This window comes from Triticum urartu, chromosome 3 (assembly GCF_003073215.2).
Source record: "Triticum urartu cultivar G1812 chromosome 3, Tu2.1, whole genome shotgun sequence".
In the NCBI taxonomy this organism is placed as follows: Eukaryota; Viridiplantae; Streptophyta; class Magnoliopsida; order Poales; family Poaceae; genus Triticum; species Triticum urartu.
The window spans coordinates 272,480,010-272,500,377 of NC_053024.1; positions in this window are offsets into that span (position 1 = coordinate 272,480,010).

Below are 20,368 nucleotides of genomic sequence, written 5' to 3' on the forward strand. Positions count from 1 at the left end.
GTCTTGCGGTGTCCTTTCCCAGTGACAGCAAGGGCAGCAAGGCACATATTGTATTGTTTCCATCGAGGATAAAAAGATGGGGCTTATATCATATTGCTTGAGTTTATCCCTCTACATCATGTCATCTTGCCTAATGCGTTACGCTGTTCTTATGAACTTAATACTCTAGATGCATGCTGGATAGCGGTCGATGTGTGGAGTAATAGTAGTAAATGCAGAATAGTTTCAGTCTACTTGTCGCGGACGTGATGCCTATATACATGATCATGCCTAGATATTCTCATAATTATGCACTTTTCTATCAATTGCTCGACAGTAATTTGTTTACCCACCATAATATGTATGCTATTTTGAGAGAAGCCACTAGTGAAACCTATGGCCCCCGGGTGTATTTTCCATCGTATAAGTTTCTAATCTATTTTACTTTGCAATCTATGTCATAAAAATAACAAAAATATTTATATTATTATCTCTATCAGATCTCACTTTTGCAGGTGGTCGTGAAGGGATTGACAACCTCTTTATCGCGTTGGTTGCAAGGTTCTTATTTGTTTGTGTAGGTGCGAGGCGACTTGCGTGTAGTCTCCTAATGGATTGATACCTTGGTTCTCAAAAACTGAGGGAAATACTTACTCTACTTTGCTGCATCACCCTTTCCTCTTCAAGGGAAAACCAATGCAGTGCTCAAGAGGTAGAAAGAAGGATTTCTCGCGCCGTTGCCGAGGAGGTTGCACCAAGTCAAACCAAGATTTGATCTCCCGTCAACAAGCCATTTTTGGCGCCATTGCCGGGGAGATCTATGCACAAGTCAAGACATATCAAGTACCCATCACAAACTCTTATCCCTCGCATTACATTATTTGCCATTTGCCTCTCGTTTTCCTCTCCCCCACTTTGCCTTTGCCTTTTCTTCGCCTTCTTCCCATATGTCTTTTTGCTTGTGTTTCCATGTGCCTTCTATTTGCTTGCATCTTTGCTTGCTAAAAATCTATTGATATGGATCCACTTAAAGTGTTCTACTTGGATCATCTTTGATCCTTATGCGCTCGTGCTGAAACCCCAACTAGCCTAGTTGATGGGAAATCCTCATTTTGTGCGTCATCGTTTGTCTGAAAAGGGGAAGCTCTTATGGTATCAAATAAATAATTTGCTATGCTATGCTTCGAATCTTTGTGAAATTCATGACTTTACTTGTTGCTCTAAGAACCCTAAAAAACACCTTCGCTACCTATGTGAGTTTAATGATAATGAAATCTTATCTTCTTATGGAAAGGGTGTTTATAGTTACTATGATATCGAACAAAATGAAGAATTTGTTGTTTTTAAGGGTGCTCATGAAGTTGCTTATTTGATTATTACTCTCTACAAATCTGAAAATTCCGACATACTTAAATATTGTTATGAAAACTATGCTCACAATGCCTATGTTAAGGAATTTATTGAGAGAATGACCGTTGCTTTGGAAGAAAATAATGATATGCACGAATCTATAGATAATTATGATTCTGATGATTTGATGGAGATGAATTTGCTATAGTTCCTTATGTTAAACATGAGATTATTGCTATTGCACCCATACTTGATAGTTCCTTGAATCAAAAGCATGATTGCTATGATTTTACTATAAATTGTATTGATGTCAATTATGCTAATAAAATGCAAAACCCTAAGCTTGGGGATGCCAGTTTTGCTATGTCTGCTACTTGTTGCAATGATCATGATTGGGGTGATTCTTCTTATGATCTTGAAAATTTATTTAAGCCCCATGATGAATACGAGATTGATAATAGTGTTTGCAATAATATTGAAAGAGGGTTTGGAAGAGTGTCAACTTTAGATCCCACATATTTGGAGAATGTTCAATCTTATGGTATTTTTGATAAAAGTGGGTTTGGAGAGGTCATGGCTTTAATTAATGTTAATTCCACTATTTTGGAAGAGTGTCAACTTTGCATGCATGTGGATCATGTTGAAAATATTTTATATGATAGCTATATTGTTCAATTTTCTTATGATCCCACATGTAATTATTATGAGAGAGGAAAATATGATTGTAGAAATTTTCATGTTACTAAATTACCTCTCGTTATGTTGAGATTGCTATCACTACAAAAAAATACACTTCCGTGATGATACGTGTTTGTCACAGCAGGTCACGTTTTCTGTCATGCATGTACATCCATGACAAATTTATGACAAAATCAAGATAGTCATACATGTGTTGTCGTAGAAGTGTTCCATGACATTTCCAAAATTATCATCACCGAAGTGTCCACTTCCATGACGATATATCTCGCGTCACAGAAGTGCTTTCGTCAAGGGTGACCGACACGTGGCATCCACCATAACGGAACACTGTTAAGCTATCGGGTCTGGTTTTGGAACCGATAACCCGTTAACAGCCCCGACCAATGGGGATTTTCCACATGTAAAATCAACATTCGCTGGAGGTAACACGTGTCGGCTCACCGTTGGGACAGATGTCATCCACTCATTGGACCCAAAGCGCCTATGATACGTCGACACGTGGTACGGCCCAATAGAGGCCCATATAGGTTAAAACGGTTGGCCCAGTCAAAGGCCCGTAGTACTTACTTAGGTACTAGTGGGCCAGCCCAATAATGACCTGCTTAATAAAGGCCCATTTACGGCCCGAAGCCAGATCTGGCCCGTTAATTGTTCGCCGAATATTTGGACCCATTTATGGCTCAAAGCCAGATCTGGCCCGTTAATTGTTCGCCGAATATTTGGGCCCAATTATAGCCCAGTGACTTTCAGCCTATTAGAGGCCCGATGTAGACATGGGCCCATTTTAGCCCGGTGTGACTTTCGGCCTAGGAATGGCCCGTGCTACCCATGGGCCATATATGGTCCGACGGGACATCGGGCCCACTAACGGCCCATGATAAAGGTGGCAACAGTTAAGCCCAACGTGACTTTGGGCTTGTTAAAGGCCTGTCGCATAATTCGACCCGTTAGGTCTGTACTAATCTTTTGGCCTCTTAAAGGCCCATGATATCAGTGGGCCAACTAAGGCCCGAGATATGTTTTGGCCTGGTAACTGCCCATGATATAACTGGGCCCAAAAAGGCTCGTTCTACATTTCATCCTGCTGAAGGCCTGTCGACGACTAGTGAAAATTGAGGCCCAATATGCATTTCGGCCTGCTTAAGGCCCATGGTTTCATCTGGGCCATAACATGCCAATACAATATTCAGCCTGTTAATGGCCCAACGCTACCTGGGCCAAACTAAGCACTGGGTCCACAAAAGGCCCAACTAAAATATAGGCCGGTGTAAGTTGTGGTCCTCGCACAAAGTGTGAAGGCCCCAATCATTCGGGCCTAAGAAAGATGCAGGCCAGCCCAATTATGGCCCGCTAAACATCAGGCCCGTTAGAGGCGAATGTTTCGGCCCGGTCGACTACATCTGATTTTTTTTCAGATAGCGAATGATGGCAGTAACTAGTAGGAATTAAGAACAAACCTACTCTATACAATAAAGAAATTACGGCATAGTAACAAAGAATAAACCTACACTATACAATAAAGGATTTATGGTATATTACATCCACTGGGCATCGAAGTTCGCCACCAGTGATCATAAAGCGCAACAAAGAAGCAGATTACAAAAACTGGGCACCATTGCAGTGTAACAAAATAGTACCAAACTGAGACCACTTCCAAGACAGTTCAAGAAAGGTTAGCCTTGCACGGGAACTGCTGTGCAAGCTGCTGAGCAAGGCTGTGAGACTGGCCTAGCATGTCGGTCATAGCTTCCAAGTGTAGCTGTTTAGCGATGTGGTTCTCATTGGTGTTCTCCGCAATCTTTCTTAGAGATAGGACTTCAAGTCGAAGTTGAGTTGCAGAATGCCTTTCTTCTAGAACTTGGGACTGAAGAAGTCGAACTGATTCAGACAACGAATTCTGTGAGCTTTTCTGACTGCTAGTCTCAAGTAACTTGAACACTGCATCAAGACAAGACTTTGGGGTTGTGTCGCTATCTTCAAGATATTTTGCCTTCTTTGCTGGAATATATGTTGGGTTTGTCGCACAGCCATCAGCAGACTTGTGCATGCCATCAGGCATATCACCCTGAAACAAAGCAGAGAGATGATAGGTTTTGCACGTGTATAAACAAAGATGATAACTGTGCTTTCAATTCCATCCAATTTCAAATTAGAAAATAAAGAGTAAATTCAAAATATCTATAGCATAATTTGGCATTGTTCATAATGCGGGGAGCTTCACAAGTCTACTAGATTACCATGTCAACATAACAAGCATAGATGAAGGGCAAAGAAAACCATTGTATCTATTTTGGTTAATGTGCATGGCATGTAGTTCATATCATCGGCCACATTAGTAAGATAAAACAGGAGATGACAAGGTGCAAACGTGGGCTGCTTCACCACACACTGGATTATAGATCCACAAAAACAAGCATACATATAGGGAGTATTGAGTAATGTGCATGGTATGAATAAGGAATTTGGTTTTACATGTAAAACTTAGAACTTACGGTTCTTGCGAACATGCATTTTGGTAGAAACAGCAAACTAAACAGCAGTAAACGATAGGGAGTATGAGCAAATTAAACAACAGTTGAGGATAAAGGCTTTAGAAGGACTGACTTACATTAACAGTTAACACCAACTTTATAATGCCCTTCTCCATGTCAAGGGAAGGATAACTCAAGAATTTTAGCACAGAATCTTCTTCATAATCATTGCTTGTACTCTACATTTTGTAGAGGGTAATTATAGATATGATAATACTAGAAGGGATAGAGTATAATGAAGATAAGATGCAGATTGATGCTACATAATCCACTACCAATCCCTGAAATTACAAGCATTATAGGACAAAATGTACTGACAAGAGCAATGGGCTACACTTCTGCACTGGCATTGTCTATGTATTCTACTTTTTGGTAAGATTAAATATTAGATCTGATCTGTTTTAGTAAATGGTGGGCGAGGGAGATAAGATGCAGAATGCTACACAATGAACCAATCCCTCTTCCCACAATACAAGAGTGTTTTGAACACTGGTGTAATGTACAAAATGTTCTTATATTATGGGACGGAGGGAGTAGCTGTTAATGTAAGTACAATGATGGACGACATTCAGTCCTTACAAGAGGACTGCAGAGCTAAACCTCTTCAAAAGCATTTGGTTGATTCTAAATTTATGTAAGAGTCCATACAGATCTTATAATGTCCACCAAATGGACGATAACGAGGCTAAGATGTGCAGTGATGCTACATAATCAAATAGCTATGAAAGTAAGTATGGTCATACAAGGCAAGAGGTACTCACAAGAGCAATGCAGTGTGCAGTATAGTTGCGAGATTCTGTGGTCCCTTGAGAAAGAATGTTCTTCTGCTAACAGTTTTCGTACAAGTGAGACGTTAAGGCAAATGCAGAAATGTAATTAAAATTGTGATGTGATATCATAGATATTACCTTACGCTGCAGCCGAGACCAGTGTGTAACAAGATTATTCCAGTCACCGTCGGATAAATGTAGCACCGGAGACTTTACAGAAATTTCATTTAGAGGCTTGCCATCGAAGTGCGCTTGCCTCAGGTAGGAATGATACTTCATCAACGAGTGCTTGAAAAGCGCAACCAAGCCTTGCTTGTCTTCACAACCCAGTTTGGTCCTCACCTATTTAAAAGAATGAAATCTTGTGTCTTCTGTCAGCAGAAACATATGCAGTAATGACCATGAATAAATTAGTACATTACTTACCCGTAAGTTGCGAAGGAAGACTGGAAATTGTTCTGTGTCTGCGGTATAATCTTTCCATGAAGGAAAGATGCGCACAAAGTTCCTGACAACAATATAAGATTTGTCTTCTAAACTGGGAAGAAATGGAACAGGGGTCCTATTTGCTGCAATTGGGGCTCTCTCTAGTTCGGAAAGGGATTTGGCAACTGGATTTGGTGTACTCTTTGCTGGAATGGGGGTTTTGCATCATAGAGCTGGTGCTATGTCAACTGGCACAATCATAATGTTTGCTGCAGTTGGGTCTGCTGTGTTGGGGCATCAAAAATGACCAGTGTAGTAGGGCTAGAGTCTACTAGAGTTGGGGTGTTTTGTGGGTCAGGTGATATTGCAACTACACCTAATGGGCTATTTGATTTATCAGGTGCCACTACCTTTTCCAAATACTTTGCTTGTGCTGCTCCATGATCAGCAATCGCCCTCTTGCTTTTGAACGTCTGATACACAAGAACATCATTTGAATGGATAAATATGGTATGATGACAGATGGAATATGTACTGAAAATGGATAGGCAGGCCGTATTCACATACACGATGTGTAAACTAAGCTAATGGCAGTTCAACAAAGTAGAAGCAATGGAAAGCATTAGTTGCAAGATATGTGCGACAAATATAACCTTGGAAAGTTAGAGCAAGCACCTTGATGGGTGAATAAGATAGGGCATCTTCCTATGACTCCTACACTAGGGAGCTACATTAACTTAGGTCTCCCTCTAGCTCAGAATCATTGTTAGGATTATATTCTAAGCATGAATCTGTAGGTGGAGAGCGTTTGCATTGCATTGCATCCAGACTTGATTTCAGTCCCTTAATGCCAAGTTTGACAGCCATGGCATTGTTCTGCTTTATTCTTTTCATACGCGCAAGCTCATAATCATTATGATGCTGTTCAGAATCTGAGATTCATGAAAACATAAAAAGTAGTCAGATTATCTATGGAATGCATTGCGGATTCAACTCGAAGAGTGTCTCCCAATAAACCCCTGCATCTGCAAAGTTCACCCGCCAACCGTGCTGACCTGACCACACACAGAAATACAAACCCCTTATGTCTCTATAACAGACAGACACATTTCAAAACTGAAGTAGGAACATTAGAATTATATGAAATTTGTATTTGAACAAATAAACTAAGGAATTATGAGTGGCATAATGTTTAGCTTCAAGGGTGGAGTGTTGGTAGTGCGACACAAAGCAAGTAGGAAGATCGAAGCCTATGTAAAAGCTGGAAATGACACTTTCTTTCTATACAATGCAGTGTTCATTGCCGACACATGATGGAAGAGATCACATAGAGAAATAGTATTCACTCATGTCTACGGTTGCAGTATTTAGAAACAGGGTGGTCCACCCTAAAAGAATATTGACAACAAATATGACAAGGCAAGCATAGATTAGTGAATCAATCATTTACTTGTGAGCTCACTAGGACAAGTATGCAGAATTGTAACTGCAGTAAGAGACCGTCCAAAATCTGATTCAAGAAGTTTGTCTAGCACTTATTGTTTGCAACTAATCGACGTGAATAATTGGATATTATATCGAATGAGTAAGAAAGACAAGTAAAATTTTCAACAGACATGGCTTGCAGTAGTAATCTGGGTCAATGTCACTAGGACCAACAATCCAAAATGACTAGTGTCTGTTCCTAGGGCCGGAATTTTGAAAACCCTGTGAACTTTACAGGTACTAAAGATTACCGAAATACATCTGAACCATTAAGTGTAGGTAGCACTAAGCACACAACAAACCCTAATGACAGTCCTGCATAATGAGTAATGAATCAATTAGAAAATGGGTGATGAGGAGTGGCTACTGGGTGTTGAGGACTTATCTTAGGATAAATCGGGTTGGCTTAGTGGGTTCTGCACGCCTGAGGCCTGAACGGACTGGGAAGGTAGGCACGGCGGCGCGCCCGGGCAGCGGTGATGCTGTTGGGCGAGCGGCTCCTGACCTCCTGTTAGTCCGGCGTCTCCTCCTAGAGTCATGCCGTCGGAGGACGGCAAGTCACCGGCGAGGCAGGTGGCTGGGGCGAGTAGAGATCGGAAGTGCGCGGCAGAACAGAGGGGAATCGGGGCCTGGGACGACCCAAAATCCTAGGGTGGGCCGTCCCACCAAGGGCACCCTATAGAGATACACACCCGAGAGGCGAACATGCATTTTCGAAACTAATTTAGGAACATTTAGCTGACCAATTAAATGAATCCGTTTTAATAATATCAGATACGTATTTGAACAACTAAGCTTGTTTAGCTTGATGGGTTGAGCAGTGCTATTATGACAAGAAGCACGTATTCTGATCGTATAGTGATCATAAAAGGGGGAAACCAGAGAAATGATATTTAACAGCCATTGTTTGCTTTGAACTAAGAACTAAATTCTAAGAGCTGAAAAGAAAGTAGAGTAACCAAGTTAAGATCTATTTTCTGGTTGAGATCAAAAAGTTGAGGAGATATGAAGTACCACCTCTCTTGCGGCGTCGTGTAGGCATCAGGGGTGCGATGGCTGTCGGTGGCGTTGAAGCAGATCTGCGACGGTAGACGGGTGCATCAGGGGATAAGTCCCGTTGCGGTGGAAGAGAACGTTGTGTGAGCGGCCCCGGAAAAGAGGACGACGGCGCCGATGAAGCGAGAGGACATGATGCAAGGCTCTTGGTCCGTCGCCGTGGATGAGAAAGGTCCATCTCTAGCAGTGGACGACGCGGTCTTGGTAGGCGCTCTGGCATGGTGGAGGACGGTGGTGATAGATGTGGTGGAGGACGGTGGCGATGGATGTGGTGGAGGACGGCGACGATGGATGGGGTGGCAGACGGAGGCTGGTGTGGGGATGGTGTTCTAGCGCAGGCGGTGTATGAATGGGAAAATGGAGGGAGAGGTACGGGGAACCATGTTTTTGGGACGCGCCTGTCTAAAATATGGGAAAGTTACGAACTTAGCCCTAGTTTAAAATTTGGATGTCTCGTCGGTTGGGGATACGACGGTAATCTCGCATCTCGCCAATATTTGCCCAGAGCGATTTCGGGCGAGGAGAGGGTGGTTGGCGCCCATGGTTGGCACCCATGGTGTATGAACGGGGCTGACAGGTAGGGCGGTTGTGTCACGTCTGAGTGAAGTTACAAACCTGCCCCTATTGGAAATATTTGCCTACGTCAATTTCGGTCGAGTCGAGTTTGTTTTGCCACCCATCGTGTATGAATGGGGAAATGGAGGGAGAAACAGAGGTCTTTTGGACGAGCTTGAATCAAATGTGTTTTGCCACCCATGTTTAGCGCCCACCGTGTCGGAATGGGCTCAGAGGCGGTCATTTCACGTCTTATTAAAGTTACTATCCTACCCCTATTTAGAGCAGTGGAAATCAGGCCGATGGATTGTCCGTGTAAGGGTAGACAGTAATTTCCATCTCCCAAACACTTGGCTTCGGGCAGCCAATGTGGGAGTGGACATTTTTCCGCTTCTTTCGAATTTTGGGACAATAAGCATCCACGTTTACCCTAGACACTAAATTCGAATCCATTTTGTATTCCTATATGAATCTTTATAAATCATTCTATGTGTTTTTATATATCTTCAAAAGGACGACAAAGATGTTTTCCACTGTCATATATGAATATGGTTTACAAATGCCGATACTCAAATTCAGAAGCTAGAATCCAGTTTAAGGTGAATTCGAATATTTGGAACACTTCATGTCCAACTCAAATGTCACACGTAGCATAATGTGTACTCCCATTTAGATATGTACACAAGGGATGTATCAAGATTCAAATACCGAGTGAATCAACCAAGAATATACAGAACTAACAGACCTATAAACACTTATAGAGTATATGGATCAAAAATATCAACTAGCATACATAAGCCAAGCCGCTATACTTTTCTTTGCTACAACATCGTCCTTTTTAGCCAAGCTACTACAACATCTTGTCCCTTTCCGATGCGTGCCACTTATTGTCCATCTATACTACTATTATTGTTGAATGCACATTCAGCCCGATTGGTATATTTGTTGGTCTGGCACAACAATCAAAACGAAATGTCTCCGAGTCTTATCAATTAATACAGACTTGTGCTCAAATAAAATTACAAACCAAAAAACAAAAAACAATTATTACATGATCTCTAAAACAAATGGTTTGATTGATTACATGAACAAACAACACAAAGCTTATTCAACGATGGAAAGAACATTTCACCTATGATTTACCAAGTGGGAATTTAATTTCCTTTTTCCTTCAGGACCTTAACAACGTGGTCAGTCTCAGCTTGCTTGGTTTTGAAATCCACCAAATATTTAATGGTTTTCTTGAGTACTGCTACTGATTGTGATGTTTGCTTCCTCAACATGTCAACTTCATCTCTAAGTGCAGAAGCAAAATCTCTTTCTATCAATAGTTGCACAAGTTTAGCCTCTAGAGTATCAGTAGTTGGCAATTCATAATGCACGATCGGGCCGGTGCCACTGCTGTGGTATGATACAACGTCCATGGGGACCTCGCTCTTTGATCTTAGGCTAACTTGTTTTGCCATTAAAGTTCCGATTGGATTCAGAAAAGTTGATGTTAGCAAAACATCTCAACTGGGAGTTATAACAACAAACCAGTTAAACAAACAAGGAATTAAAGAGTTTCAATTCGATGCTGAAAAGTAGTTATTAACATCATTGTAACCCGTTGTTGCAGCAGCAAAGCAGTTAAACAAACAAGTAGCTATTTAAGTTCAGGCAAACAGGTAATTCTTAACAGTAAGTATCAAACACATAGATAGGTGCAGTCTATAATAGGATTAACAGGCTATGGCATTATGTAATCAGTAGCAAACTAAATTAAACCAAGCAACGTAATTGAACAATTTTGCAATAAGTGGCTAACTAAAATTCTGAGAAGCAGGTAACTGAACTGATGCTAGTTCTTTGTACAGGCACACTGTAACTTCTTTTTCGCTTACAAGGTTGTACGCAGGAGTCCATGGCATCAATTGCTTGGATACGCAGTCCCAATACTTCATTCTTCCCACACTGCATTGGTAAGTCGAATGGTTAATCTGGTAAGATGGTGCGTCCTTGATATGTTATATGAGGACGTGTAATCACACTAGTTGTAGCCACACATATCACACTGGCCTTTACTGTATGTTTCATGCGATTACTTTTGGCATATCGAGATCTAAGCAATCTACAATAGAATGAAAAGACTGGCATCCTTCACATTATTGGCGAACTTAGTTCAAAGAAACAAGCAATTCAACCATTATGTGGGTAAGTCAAAAGCGCCACTAGAATATTTTTCACTACCCCTATCATACACGCAAAAAGGGGCGACGCCACCATAGGGGCTGGTATGGGCCAGGCTAGTTTTGTTCGTCCCAACGCACGAGCAGGCAATGTAAAAAATAAATAAAAATGTTTCAATTTGGATGGGCCAATAACATAAGTGCAAGGCAGGCCCTATAGCAGGCTCGCGGCCCAAACGAGCGCCTCTCATATCGATCGACAGCAGGAAAAATCCCAATTCATCCGCTCCAGCCTCCAGTCCGGTTCGCTCCTAACCTAGCCGCCGATGGAGAGACCGACACAACACTTCCTCGCGCCCTCGCTGGAGGGCGGTCGTCGGGCTTCAAGCGAACGGAAGGACAAGAAGATGAAGATACAACCCTGGGTGTAGCTATTGGGGAATGTAGTAATTTCAAAAATTTCCTACGCACACGCAAGATCATGGTGATGCATAGCAACGAGAGAGGAGAGTGTTGTCTACGTACCCTCGTAGACCGAAAGCGGAAGCGTTAGCACAACGCGGTTGATGTAGTCGTACGTCTTCACGGCCCGACTGATCAAGCACCGAAACTACGGCACCTCCGAGTTCTAGCACACAATCAGCTCGATGACGATCCCCGGACTCCGATCCAGCAGAATGTCGGGGAAGATTTCCGTCAGCACGACGGCGTGGTGACGATCTTGATGTTCTACTGTCGCAGGGCTTCGCCTAAGCACCGCTACAATATTATCGAGGATTATGGTGGAAGGGGGCACCGCACACGGCTAAGAGATCAATGATCAATTGTTGTGTGTTTGGGGTGCCCCCCTGCACCCGTATATAAAGGAGCGAGGGAGGAGGAGGCCGGCCCTAGGAGGGGGCGCGCCAAGTGTGGAATCCTACTACGACTCCCTAGTCCTAGTAGGATTCCACCTCCCATATGGAATAGGAAAATAGGAAGGAAAAAGGAGAAGGAAAAAGGAGAAGGTAGGAAGGGGGCGCCCCCCTTCCCTAGTCCAATTCGGACCAGACCAAGGGGAGGGGTGCGGCCACCCTTGAGGCCCTTTTCCTTCTTTCCCGTATGGCCCAATAAGGCCCAATACGTATTCCCGTAACTCTCCGGTACTCCAAAAAATACCCGAATCACTCAGAACCTTTCCGATGTCCGAATATAGTCGTCCAATATATCGATCTTTACGTCTCGACAATTTCGAGACTCCTCGTCATGTCCCCGATCTCATCCGGGACTCCGAACTCCTTCGGTACATCAAAAATCATAAACTCATAATATAAGTGTCATTGAAACCTTAAGTGTGCGGACCCTATGGGTTCGAGAACAATGTAGACATGACCGAGACACGTCTCCGGTCAATAACAAATAGCGGAACCTGGACGCTCATATTGGCTCCCACATATTCTACGAAGATCTTTATCGGTCAGACCACATAACAACATACGATGTTCCCTTTGTCATCGGTATGTTACTTGCCCGAGATTCGATCGTTGGTATCTCAATACCTAGTTCAATCTCGTTACCGGCAAGTCTCTTTACTCGTTCCGTAATACATCATCCTGCAACTAACTCATTAGTTGCAATGCTTGCAAGGCTTAAGTGTTGTGCATTACCGAGAGGGCCCAGAGATACCTCTCCGACAATCGGAGTGACAAATCCTAATCTCGAAATACGCCAACCCAACAAGTACCTTCGGAGACACCTATAGAGCACCTTTATAATCACCCAGTTACATTTGACGTTTGTTGGCACACAAAGTGTTCCTCCGGTAAACGGGAGTTGCATAATCTCATAGTCATAGGAACATGTATAAGTCATGAAGAAAGCAATAGCAACAAACTAAACGATCAAGTGCTATGCTAACGGAATGGGTCAAGTCAATCACATCATTCTCCTAATGATGTGATCCCGTTAATCATATGACAACTCATGTCTATGGTTAGGAAACATAACCATCTTTGATCAACGAGCTAGTCAAGTAGAGGCATACTAGTGACACTCTGTTTGTCTATGTATTCACACATGTATTATGTTTCCAGTTAATACAATTCTAGCATGAATAATAAACATTTATCATGATATAAGGAAATAAATAATAGCTTTTTATTGCTTCTAGGGCATATTTCTTTCAGTAGCCTGCGTGGGAGGCAGCAGTAGCAGCACAGGCATGGCATCGAGCTTGAGCAAATGGACAGTCGCAGCTTGCAAGAGTAGCATGCGCAACGAGTAGGTACATCACATCCCTGATTATATCTAATTCAACTCTTCAATTTCTGGCCAATAGTTAAACCTGACGGTGTTGTAAAACTGCTTGTATGTAGGGAATCTATGAGAAAATGAAACCAATTTCTACTTATTTTATAACTCCCCCAATCAATACTGAACTGACTGAATCTGATGTATCTAATCAAGTTTCCGGTGCAAACATCCAAGATCATGTTGTTCTTGAGCCGGAAGTGTCTAATGAACAGACTGCTAATGAAGGATTTGATGCAAACATTTTACATGCTCCCATTGATGAACATATAGTGTCTAATGAGGCATCTAATGCGAGCATTTTGAAAGCTCCCATTGGAGGATTTAGTGTCTAATGATGATGTGCTATGTTGAGAGAGACATAGAGATTTGCAGGCATTGATGACAAGCAAATCATAGTGCATTTTCATGGCTTGAGGAAACATCGAGGCCATCTACCAGAAAGTCCCCGTATCATGACAACGTAGCATAAATAGTTTTCTAATCTGTTGTTTGAAACTATTGGCATACTTGTGCAGGATAGATATATTGACCAGAGAACGAATAATTCAAGCAGGTACAGACCATGTTTGTAGTCTTTGTACACCATGTTCCAATTTGTGTTTTTTGGTGCTTGCATCATTTAGTGTTTATAATCTAAACTACTTTGGATCATTAGCTGGTTTTCAAAGTGCATGTAGCTTCACATTTCTCAAATTAACTGCACGCTAAACGTGTTGAGCGCTCGATATTGAAGCAGTCTAGGTCATTGGATGACAAGGAATACATGTGGCTTGATGACGTTTTATATTTAATTTGCTACGGCTCTAGCAGAACATTCAATCGATCAAACCATAGATTTCGTTCAGTCTGACTCCAACTTTAAATTATACGACAATCGATCTAAAATAAACGGAAATAATAAACGTTCAGATTTTAAGCATGGCAATCCAAACGTTTTTCATGGCAAATTTATATTATGTGGCGGCCGCGGGGGCGTCTTGCGGTGGGAAGCGGCTCCTCTGCCGTGCTCTATGTGTCGTCGGGCCACTGACCAACGGCGGTGGCGGCGTCTTGCGCCGTTGTTGGCGTACTCCTGAACGTTGGCCCTAGCTTCAAGGAAGGCCAAAATGTTCTGGACATGGGTCTCCAGGAGCGAGTCAACTGGCGGGAGGAGGCGACTGGCGTTGGTGCAAGGAAGCGGGCGACGGCCGCCATCCATGCCGCTGAGGGGGGCACTGGCACCCGCGCGGGGACAAGCGCTGTCAACGGCGCGGCGGAGACATTTGTGTGCACGAGCACACACATCAATGCACGCACAGGTGCATGCGCTGGCAGGTGCACGGGCACTGGCACGGGCGTGCACGTCAGTGCACGCGGAGGCGCATGCGCTGGCAGGTGCACGAGCGCGTGAAAGTCGGCGGGGACCTCGTGGAACCCCGTGGCATCAAGCTCGGAGACAATGTGCGGCTCCCAACCCATTAATGCCACGGGGATGGGCGCTGGTGTAGTCGGGGCGATGGGAGCCAGAACGGGAGCAGGGACAGGTGCGGCATCTTCCCGCAAGGCCAGTTCAAGCTCGTCCCAAAGCGCCTTATGTTCTTAAGACTCCGGCTAGGTGTCTTCCTCGGGAAACTGGAAGACTAAGGGCAAACCATCGTGATGCGGCATGGCGTACGTTTAGGTCAGGCTGGTTGGAGGTAGACGACAGTAGAATCGAAGAGGAAGAGAGAAGATTGTAGCAATACCGGGTAGTGCGGGGTTGATTTTAAACTGCGGCGCCGGCAACATTAAAAGTGGAAGCAGTTGGGACGAAGGTGGGTGGCAGAGCCTGGTCAAAGGGCTGCCTCCCGGTGAGCCTGCACAGCGGTCTCCTCGCACGCCTCCCTGTCAGCCAGCGCCGCGGTCTGCTCGCATGCCTCCCGTCGACTCACACGCTTGCTCGGATGGCACCTGCCGATGAGAAGCAGGACTCGTGGCGGCACATAAACGCCCATGGTTTCAATAGTGAAAGTGTTCGCCTTAACATGATAGGTCTTTGTTCCAAAATACCTTGGCTCTTCATTTGTGCAACTTGTCATAAGCAGCTTGTCTCAAATTGAAGAAAAAATTATGAAGTAATATTTGTGCCATATCATGTGACATGCTCAGTTTCAAGAATTTATGGTCACTTTTGGATTTTCTGAAATTTAAGATCCAGGATTCGAAACAATATCATAACCTACATCATGTAATAAATTTTCAAGCTATACATCTGTCCTGTTGTATTTCTTAAGAAAGAATTTGGTCAAACATTTTGCTTAGTTAGACTTCAGACAAGTTATATATGCAGAGCAAAAGGATAATCCCTCCATACCAGTGCATTGCCTGATATATTAACTCAAGTACTAGGCACAAACAAACAGGCTCAATTTTGTGTTCATCCTGGTGTAGTAGTAGTACTAGGCAATGCAGTTGATGGGTGACCTTGGCGAGCGGCGACCGAGGGAATTGAACCGTGCTTGGCACAGTAACTAACGTTGTCTAGTTACTTTTGTTTGAACACAACGTTGTCTAGTTACTAAGGCATCCTCCGTTGTTCATCGGTAGTCATTATGGACCAGGGACATGTGGGGAATTTCCTAGGGCTGGAATTCTGGCCGCCAGATATTTCGACTCGAAACACGGAGGCTCGACTGGTTGGGGTTGCCTAATGTGCGTACCGCGCACGCCACCAGAAGGACACGAGCCCGGTTTTTTATTTTTTTTATTTGTTTAGGATCAACACGAGCCAAGGTCTGGCTGGTATGCCGTTGGGTCCTACCATTCGAGAATATGAAAGGAACCTTTCAAGTTGCCGAACGAATCTTTGTGTATTACAATGCCCGTATTTTCCTTGCAAATACTAATCTCAACATGGTAATTGATTTATGACGAGTTGTTGAATTAGAGTGAGTTTGTGATATAGTGATCTCAACGTGGATTTCACATTTCATGGTATCACTGCTAAGTTTTTCAATGCAAATTCAAATTTAAAATATGAACAATATGGAGGTGAGAAAACTTTGTATGTATCAAGCATATGACCACACACACACACACACACAGAGAGAGACACCCACACACGAACACAACAACAATCCAATAAGTATAGTGCATCTATTTTTCCGAACCATGCATGTATGACACGAATTCAAAAATACTCCTTCTGTTCCTAAATAGTAGTCTTTTAGACATTTCAACAAGTTAGTACATACAGAGCAAAATGAGTGAATCTACACTCTAAAATATGTCTATATACATATGTATGTGCCAGTCCACTTGAAATCTCTAAAAAGTCTAATATTTAGGAACGAAGGGAGTAAAACGTAAGACATGCATGGTCCTGAATTCAATATTTAAAATGAACATGAAACTAAAACATGAATATTAAGTCTAGTACTACAGTACATGCAAATGTTGTGTTTAATTAGGCGGAGCTATGATTGCCGGGGGTCACCCCCTCGACCTTAGATAAAATTGTGAAGCTCTATTTAGGGTTGTTCAGATTATATTTGTCCCCACCCTCCCAACCACCGGTTGGTTGTGCACCCCCACCCCTCCTCCCCGGGATAATATTATGTGCCCCCATACCTTAGATGCTATATGCTGATACGAGTTGCTTGGAGCTTGTAGATCTGAGATATAGCAGCTCACATGATGTCTTAATATTTTTACAGGAAACCTTGATGAGTTTGAGAATTGCACACAATTTGTACAAAAACTACTCAGATGCCCTTGGATCCCATATCCAACGACCTCGGAGCTCGTATCACCGTAGCATCTAAGATGAAGGAGGACATCATATTCTCCTGTAATTAGGAATATCATGTGCTACCACACCTTAGATGCTTTGGTGATACAAGCTCTTCGGGGCATTTGGATTTGTGACCAAACGCCTCCTCGGTGGTTCGAATTGTTTTTTGCAGAAAAGCCCCCAAAGAGTTTGGCCACTGCTTACAAGCACAAAGACTGCTCAGATGCCATTGGATCTTAGATCAAACGACCTCGAAGCTCGTATCACCGTATCATCCAAGCTACGAGAACACCTTATGTTTTCTCGCATGGGAGAATATGAGGTGCTCCCGCACCGTAGATTCTATGGTGATACGAGTTCACGCAGATCTAGCGGCCCATAGTAGGAGGTTTGAATGTTTTTGCAATATACGACTGAGAGAGTTTGGGAATTGCGCAGAAAGTACAAGTACTATGCATGTGCCATCTGATCACTGATCATACGACCTAGATGCTCATATCACCGTAGCGGGTAATTAAGCTACGGGGAGCACCTAATATGAGCAACGGGGAGCCGTTGGATCCAAGATGCAGCGGCACACACGAGGCCTGAATGTTTTATTTGCAAAAAACCTTTGGAGAGTTTGGAAATTGCGCATAATTACAAAGACTACTCCCAAGCCATTGGATCTCACTTCCAACGGTGTAAAAACTCATATCACCATAGCATCTAAGCTGCAGGGTGGATGTGATATTCTATGCCGCTGTCATTTTTGTTTGTAAACTTGCAAAAAACGTGTAACTTGTGCCGTTACTTGTCTAACCGCGCAAAGTGTTTGTTCAAAAAACCGTCCTACACTGAAATATCGGAACAACACATGGGGGTCCCACTTTTCATTAATCAAAGTTGAACCTAAAACTAAAAAATCTGAAAGATGAGATTCGAACTGGCAACCTGGACTACAAAGTGTAAGTCGATAGCCTGAAACAACAATGGTTGTTGGCTTTGTCCCATAACTTGATTTTATACCGTATTACGTTGAGTAGAGTAGAGGGAGTGCCTCATCTACACGTGCATGACCGTTGCCTCACTTACTGGTGGGTCCCAGGTCTGCGATCTCTCTCTTCTCTCCATTGTCTATCCTTTGCACGGGCACACACGAAGAGCGGCGCTATCTTCCCGTGGTGTTATTACAACTAAAAAAACTTGGAAAATAGAAGAATCGTCTACAACAAGAGATGTTGTGGCTGGTCGAGACAGAGCTAACCACACTTATCCTCCATGCCATGTTAGCATGATGAAGCTGTGTGGCTAGTGGGGTGTTTTCAACCGACTGGCTGGGTCCCGAGGTCGAACCATAGGTACTATGTCTGATACAGTCAATTTTTACACGCACATTTTTCCTCCGTGCCGACACATGGCACACCCTACCGCGCGGTTTTAGGGTCCTCCTGGCTAGTGCACGCATATATTCTTCCTGACGTGGGACGCCCTACCGCACGTTTTCGCCGAAGCAAGTAAATAAATGAGTCGTCAAATCACGACAGACCACTTTTCGCCGAGTACATCAATGAAGCATGGTGGCTAGCTAGTTGTGCTAGTTCGACCGATTAGCTAGGCCGCCGCCACATTTGTTTTTTCACCCCTTTTTTATCTACTTGTCGGTAGGTAAACTTAAACATCCACCGCGACATTGCTCTGGTGTTTGAGTGCGGCAGGATTTTTAATTTTTTGATTGACGGGAGCAGGCGTGGCAGGATTTTTAATTTTTTTGATTGACAAGAGCAGGCGTGACAGCAATTAGTCACGATGACTACGCCTGTAAAACCCACTGCTCCCTGATGTGAGAAGTCGTCGACTGGTGTTTTACCATGGTGAAAACCAAAAGATTCCCCGCTCCTCGACTGGCTCCATCCGCCTTCTCGTAGATTGCATTGCCTTTCAGCCATTTCGCCCCCTGCATCACCAACGTCGTGCACCTTGAGAAGCAGAGGGACTTTGGTGGTGTTTAGGCGCCCTCTGCATGGGCATGTCCATGTCTCGGCGCAACATGACCGTTCGATCAAACTCAGACGGTGCAGATCAATCACTGTAGCACAAAGCGTGTGGGTGTGTTTGGTTGCATTCTCATCTCAATATAGTGTGTAAGTCACCTTACAAAAACCAAATAATCCCAAAACACTTAGGCACGGTACATTAACCCCCTCCCCGTTTCTTGTTTTGTGATATATCAACCAATAACAGACGTGGGTCGTGCATGCTTTCAGTGACTTGAGACTAATAAACATGACATGTAGTGGTTTGTTCATTGCATGCAATGCTATTAATTAGCAAAAAGACATTAAGTTTTCTCGTTTTCCTCTCCGCCTTGGTCGCAGTGCAGAACGTAAGATGACTTACACACCTAGACGGAGTAGTTGTTTCCTCTTCATGTATTTGTGTTAACCTACTAGTGTGGACTCATGCACCCTTCATGCACTCTGCCTAACACCCAAAAGTGGGTCGAGAAGGGAACTTTTGCTCCCATCCCATGCACCCTTCATACACCCTGCCTAACACTATTCGTGCTTCATATGGTTCATGTTTCGTGGAGTACTATAGCATCGTACTCTCCCTGTGCTGTAGACCTAGTTCTGTTAACATTCATCTCACCGTTCATTCTTGACCGGACAGTCGAGAAAGCGGTACTATGTTACTACATTACTGTTCATACAGTTGACATGCGCACAACATCATTTGTTGTCGTCATATCTTACTACACTAGCAACAAGATTATGTAGTAGGAGCACTGTGTATGTTCAACTGGCTGCCCTGTTTCGCACTCGTCCAGCGTTAGAGTGGAAACGCTTGCTGTAATCATTTTTTTCTTCAAAAAAAATAGTGGACACGCTCTACCATGCAGATCCTCCTCCAGCCATGCACTAAATTACTCACTTTCGCCGACGTGTGCGACAGCCAGCATCGGGGTCCACCAGCCATGCACTAAATTACTCCGTAGTAGAGTGATAGTAGACTACCCCGATTGAAGCGCGGCAGTAATGCCCAATGAGCCATCAAAACACAAAACCCCCTCCTTTCCAGCAGTAAGTTGGAAGGACGAAGCAACCATCATTTCACTCTTCTCTCTCAGCTTCCTCTCTACCCAACCCTCTCTTCTCCCTCATCTTGTTCCTCATTTCTTCAAGAAAACCCTGACCTACTTCTGCCATTGTTCTTCTCTCCCAAAGAAGGAAAGGTGAGCGCATCAATGGTGTTGATTTTGACCAAGGCCCGGTCTTGCAACTCCGAGACTGACCCTATAACTCCCTCTCTTTTCATATTTTGGGT